This window comes from Nothoprocta perdicaria, unplaced genomic scaffold (genome assembly GCF_003342845.1).
Source record: "Nothoprocta perdicaria isolate Ctin4 unplaced genomic scaffold, notPer1 scaffold_62, whole genome shotgun sequence".
NCBI classification, from domain to species: domain Eukaryota; kingdom Metazoa; phylum Chordata; class Aves; order Tinamiformes; family Tinamidae; genus Nothoprocta; species Nothoprocta perdicaria.
In genome coordinates this window covers 1,303,353-1,309,972 of record NW_020455888.1, presented here as the reverse complement: position 1 = coordinate 1,309,972, position 6,620 = coordinate 1,303,353, and the positions used below count along the sequence as shown (strand labels likewise).

At 42.6% G+C, this 6,620-nt stretch overlaps 1 long non-coding RNA gene across 1 annotated transcript; it reads right to left on the bottom strand.

Annotated features, from left to right (window-relative positions):
- Nucleotides 1-644: 644 nt before the first annotated feature.
- On the bottom strand, nucleotides 645-5,172 carry LOC112956347. The gene is made up of 3 exons (XR_003251036.1): nucleotides 5,141-5,172; nucleotides 4,861-4,927; nucleotides 645-1,584 (listed from the first exon to the last, which is right to left on the bottom strand). It is a non-coding gene; the product is annotated as an uncharacterized LOC112956347 (long non-coding RNA).
- Nucleotides 5,173-6,620: the final 1,448 nt, after the last annotated feature.

Genomic DNA, 6,620 nt, shown 5'->3' with positions numbered 1-6,620 from the left:
AGATTTACAGTGGTGCAACTGCAATCATGACAAACCACCAGCTCCGCTCATCACCTTTTTCYTCCTGATCATGAATCTTTCCCTCTAGGATTATTTTTTATCATATGGCTGATGYGAATGTTTGCTCTCATAAGTCTTCACAGGTTCAGACACTTAATCACACACCTGCTGCACCAGTGACCAGGGTAACAGCCTTGCAGACCTGACTTATTAAGTCCAGTTTTCAATTATCAGCTCCATGGTCACATATTTTACCATTCCTTTTTCCTTCAGGATCTCTAAATGTCAGGTGTGTTTGACATTTAGAGAAACACCAGGACTGCAACAGCTCTCCAAAGTACGACCAGGCACTATATTTCAGACCATCTATGCTAATAAGCAGGCAACTTTCGAGCCTTAATCATACTCCCACCTTAACATACATCATTTAAAACACCAATTTGAAACATTTTAAGAGTTAAGTGAGAACCACTGCTAGTATAAAGAATGGGTTTATCAGCATGTTGCCTGAACAAAAAATATGAGGGAATCCATAATTAGCGTGTGTGCATATAAATTCCATGGTATGAGCTGACAGGGGTTACAAATAATTGATTTGTGAGTAGCTGTGTTCTCTGTGAACTTCAAAAATCTGTAATGCAGAATCATGCACCGCTACCAGTCATCTCAGCTGAAGATATTTCTATGGATGAATGAGCCATGAAAATGAATCACTTTTATGGACGCAGAAGGAGGTTGTTCTGGGTCACTGTCCAGATATTAAAATATTAGAAGCCTATGATCTAGTTTATAATTTATCATAGGGCTATAGTTAGCCCCGCAGATATTAAAAGTAATTTTCTTGCTGCTCCTGAAACTGAAATTGCTCTAGAGACTTCCACAGCTAGTAGAGCTTAAATGCCAAATTTAATGATTTTATTAATATTTGTCTGTAAATTAAACTATTTTTTAAAAAAATAACAAGCTCTTATAATTTCAGTATTGCCACAATCCCATGGAAATTCAGCATAACCACCATTGCCAATGTGCCTAGCATATACAATAATACTAAAACACTTGAGTGTAGCAGTGTGTTCTGAGGACACACAGCTCTTTGGCTATGCCAGCGGATGTCTGATAGTGCAGGAAAGCCCAAAGTTAATGTCTGAAAGAGGAGGCCGGGATTAGCATGTAAACCAAAATCAGATCAGACAGTTATGAAATGTCCTCTCTGTAATTGTTCTATTGCCTCTGACAAGAAAAGAAAAATGAATGGCAAATAATACCTCCAAACACTTCCTAGCATAAATTAAAATTTCAGTCRTATTCAGTGCTGGGAATTCGAACGTATTTGGAAAGTCACTTGAAAATATGGAGTTAGGAGACAAAACTTTTACAGTCTTTACTTCTAATGTACACTACACACACTGAACCAATGTGATGGTGAATACATCTGTAGTCACTGGGTTCTCAGTGACACGGTGTAGACTTTCCTTGAGCAGGTTGAGGRAAGTGATTCCTCCTTTCTTTTCAGCGTTTGCAGGAGCACATCTGGAGCACCGTTTCCAAGCATATTTGGAGCACTGTTTCCAGCTGGGGGTTCTCCTAGGAAAGGATGACATTGATGTACTGAAGCAGGTCCAAGAGAGAGACACCAAGATCATCATTGTAACTTCCTAAACTCCTGTAGCTTCRTCATAGTTCTCATGGATGTTCATGAGAAAGACAACAACACCAGTTGTAAAAAAAGGAAAAGAAGTCAAAAGAAAAAAAAATTACGCAGAAGATCCTTTTTTTTTTTCTCACACTAACTGAACATTTGTCCTAAGTGAATCCTGATGAGGTACTTAAGGAAGGGAAAATGAGTAATGATGGAAAAATGGAAGGATAAGGGGTTACAGACAGAGATGTGGGCAGTAGTGGAATTAGAGCTTTGTAGGCAAGTACCTTGTGTTTCACAAGGCAGGATACATAAATTTAATTAGGGATTCAAACAGCAGGGAATTATGATCAATGATGCAATAAGGAGTACATTAGCAACTTCATTCCATTAATCTGTGTGTAACAAAAGATTGGAAATGAATATGAGATCAGTAAATAGGAAATACTGTTTTTCCTTGAACAGCAACTCCTTTAAAAAGGAATTCTGAAGGCAAATGAGAAGTTAACAGCTCACGTGACCGTGTTTGAATATTTGTTGCTGGGATCAAGCTGTGCTATCTAGTGCTATCAAGCACTATCGACAACCTTTTGTCTGTGTATTACTTGGTGTGCACCAGCCACAGGAGCAGATGCTGCCTAGACAGTTAGCTAGTAAAGGCAGTCAGAGGAGCAGGGAGGATTCAGGAGCTATTTCATTAGATTTCACATTAATGACATGAAAAACACAGAAAAGAAATGCTTATGAAACACCTCTGTTTTACAGAAGAAGAAGAAAAAAAAACGTTTCTGGAAGCTCAAAATACCAAAGTAAAGCATAGCAAGTGTACCCACACTGCAGGCATGGAAAAGATATCTCCACAGCCCAAACATCAAATAAAACTCAGAAATCTTGGAGATTCATAGCATTTAAGGCTAAGCAGCAAATTTGAGTCAGCAAGGCTGACCTCTATTAGACTTTACCTAATAATCCTTAAGTCTGACTAAATCAGTCGACCTTAACAAGTCATTTAAAAGCAATAATGAGCTAGTGGCAAATATATTTTATGGTAGGTCACTGTCAAGTGCCAAAGGGAGCACAGGACTAAGCACAAAGGGGCTCACCTGACTATATATAATAAATAGGCAGCAGAGGCTGGCTCCAGAAGCCGATCAGAAGTGACACATTTCTCAATCCCAATTGAAGCCTGTTTCATGAAGGGCTTTGGAGAAGAAAATAAGTATCTTATACTTCAAAAYTGAGAGGCAGGAGTCAGTGGAGGGCTGGTGAGAGAGAATTAAGCTGGATGCATAGCAGCTGGAGAAGGCAGGATTTATTGAGGCTGGGTAGAAACAKGTTTTGGTGCTGCCCAGGCAAGAGCCATCACCAAGCACATGGCTGGGGAAAGCAATATCATAATCTCATGGGCATAGGTGGAAGCTGAATGTGAGGAGACAGAACTGGAGAAGAATCTCTTAAAGGTAAGTGACCAAGGAAGGAATTAGGTGGGAAAGGCCAGGAGTAGGGGAGACCAGTACTGCTAATCTAGGGTAGTTTTGTGGCATTACTACATGGGCCCACTTTTAACAAAATGGACTAAAAAGTTTCTGTTTCCAAACCAGAATTCTTTCTTTCTTTCTTTCTTTCATACACACACACACATTTTCACTTCTTCTCAAGATGACAGGATGAGCTAAAGCTTCAAATCTCAACTGTTTTTTTTTTTTCCTGGGATGTCTTGACAGGAAACTGAGAAGCAGTTTTCTTACTGCCATGACACAAACCATCATACACAACACACACCACTAGGTATTAGCAAATAAGCACTTCAGAGAGGCACTGCTATTCAGGATGTATTTCAAGTTGCAGTTGCAAACTTTCTCTTCCCAGGGTCTTCCTCCCAAAACTAATTCTAACTTTCAACTGATTACATGGATTAAAGTGGAGCATCATTTTCACAAAAGACTGACAATTCTACGAGAGATATGTTGGCTCCCTGGAAAATTACTGAGGTGTGTTCCTCTGCAGCACAAAAAGAGGAAGTCAAACTCATCCATTGAGGTTATTCTGATACAACTAAGCTCAGAGTTAAAAGCTCTTCCACTAAACATTACATATAATACAGAGCCAACATTAGACAGGAAAGCTTATGTTTCCTCATGAAGAGTTCATCTAGTTGGATATAGTCTCTCCAACTCGCTAACACGATTAATACTTCCCCTGCTATGCACAACACTTATCCCTTGGATCATTTTTTTAAAATTCCACCTGTGAGTTTACAGTTTCAAGGGCACCATACTCAGACCATGAACATGCATAGAGCTTCTCTTTCCTTCTTTAGCAGCCTGGCCATGCCTATGGGTTATATAGTCTGTTAGAGCACGATGACCACAGTGCCCACAACAGTTGCCAGTTCCCGCATTCCAGCGAGACAACATATCCATAGGCACTGTTACCTTCACTTCCCCCATGGTAAAAGCCTGAGCATTTCAAATATCATTTATATATTGCAGGGATACAGCCAATTGCCTTTGTCAGAGAGGCTGGTTGTTTCATCTATTATAACTGAACAGACTCCTCAGAAGTGTTCTCAGGAACATTCCCCATGCTTTTACGAGCCATGAAGCCCATTAGCTCATTTAAAATAACAAGAAGTATCAATGTGCCTTGAATCATTTCAACTACGGGATAGTACTTTGCCTGCAGACAGAACAACCCAATATAGCTGCACCCAGCCTTTCCACTTAAGCATGTGCAATATAATGGTTTGTAGCACAAACTTTTGCAGGGATAATATGCACCTTTTATTTTTATTTTTTTTTTTTTTATCATGCTCTTCTTATTTTCTGTCTTAAGAACCCCAAGAGGTAAGCACACCACCAAGGTCCTCCAAGGTCTTTTGAAGAACTTGCAGTACTCTGTGGTGGCCTAGAGAAGCTCAGTGCCTCTCACATTCGCCTTCCATTCCCAATTAGCAAATGGATCCTGGCACAAAAGAACTTCTTGTAGATTTAATCAAAAATATCCAAAAGCTGCACAAAAGCAGAAATAACACGCGCTGTCCCCAGTACCAGAATAATCCAGCCATGGCTTAAATCATCAGAGAATGAAAAGAATTTATTTAAAGTACATTTTCAGGAGAAGAGAGGAAAAAAAAAAAAAAAAAAAGCCAGTACAAATTTGAAGTCATTTCTAAGACAAGAAACAAAAGCGCCCACTGGCAAAAGACTCCTCTGACCCACCTTGGTGGCTGGGACCCAAGGGAAGAGGAGTGATCTTCAGACATCTAAGGCTGCCACATGATCATGCCTGAAAGGAAGAAATTGTGAGTTATGAGAAAATTACCCATTACATAATGACCTGGAAAACAAAACAAAATGCAATTACTACTGCTTTGGGGAAGGGTTTTTATTCTGGCTTGTGCTCATGTAGAACTTTTCCTCAGACCTTTGATATCATGGCTTTTTCCTGCCTTCTCCCTTCTCAGTACCTCTTTAAAACTGAAATATACCCATCTTTTACCTCGCCATGGCAATCACAGTGTCAGACCAGGATCTTTGCAGCAGCRTGGCCTGACCTGTTCCAGGGCTGGGCTGTTCTGTGCCAGCTTGAGGGTCAGCAAACCCTACACGCACCTGAGACAGAGCAAGAAATCAATGCAAGGCAAGCGGTGCTGTGACTGATTCTGCAGCTGTGGCCCATCACTGATTTCTGTTAATTTGAAGACGACAAAGAAAGAGCTATTCATGAGGTTTTCCTTCAAATTACAATTGTTCTGTCGTGCTGCGGAGTGAAATCTGTGATGCTGCCATCAATGACCACAACAGTTGACTGGCCCCTAAAAAAGGTGACAAATCAGCAATCCTGGTAATACAGGATACAAACTTGKTTTTAATGCGTTTTAACTGGAACAGTAATCATCCACAAATTAATTAAGTGAATAAACACAGCTCTATGAAGCCCWAAATTAAAATATTTAATTGAAAAGATGGTCTGCCCCGTTTGTGGAACAAATGTTAAAACAGGAGGGAAAGCAGCTTCTGCATTTTTTAATGCAACTGTTCCAAATGAGTGACAGATGATGAAAAACGCCAGGCAATACCCAGCTTAGATCACAGCAAAGCATTTGTCACACTGTCACATCAGAAAACAGCAGATARATCAAGACGATGGGGATCAGCAGCAAGGTAATATCCATTTTTAATCCTCRTTATAACGCAGGAGGGCCACTAGAAATAAGAATAAATCATCTGGAAGAACCTAGCAAGGCCTCCCAAGGCTTAGCRGGGTGACTGAGGCAGGTCTCAGTGAGGATGTGAGCCCCATGCACTCGCTCCATGCAGTGCCCAGGAAACTGGGAATTCTGCTCTCCGGGCTTTGGCTCCCCAGGCTCCCCTTACCCAAAGGGTTTCAGATTCTATTCGTATCTATTTGTGCAAACAAGGACAAAATCTGATGTCTTGCTCGGGCTCTTCTAAAGACCATTTCAGCCTGGAAAGTCATGTCATGACTTTGACAGGCCTGGAAGCCCTTTCTCCACTGAGAACACAGGGCACTCAGGGAGAGCGTCTCCTGCGTCGGGACACGTTTGGTGTCCCAAGCTGTTGTGCAGACCTTCTGTCCCAGTGGCTTTTTYGGTATCTAATGCACTAGAAGTCCTCCTGCCCTGCCCGTGCTACAGAACACCCTGGCRTTGGGAATGTGCCCGTGGGTGTCCCGGACACCCTCAGTCCGTGGGCACGGCAGGATTCCCCGCTGCTCCGCCTGCTCTGCGCGCTGGCAGGTGCCGGCTGCCCCGCACAAAGCTCGGCACCATGCAGCGGCCTCACGGCGCGGGGCGGACACTGCGGATGCTCCGCTGCAGCCGCTGCCCGAACGGGGCCGCGTGGAGCAGCGCTGCTCCCGCCGGCGCCCGGCCGCCTCTGCGGCATCGCCGGGGCTTGGCCGCCGTCCCGCTGCGGACACGCGAGGAGCAGGAGCGACCGGTACCGGCCCCGGTACC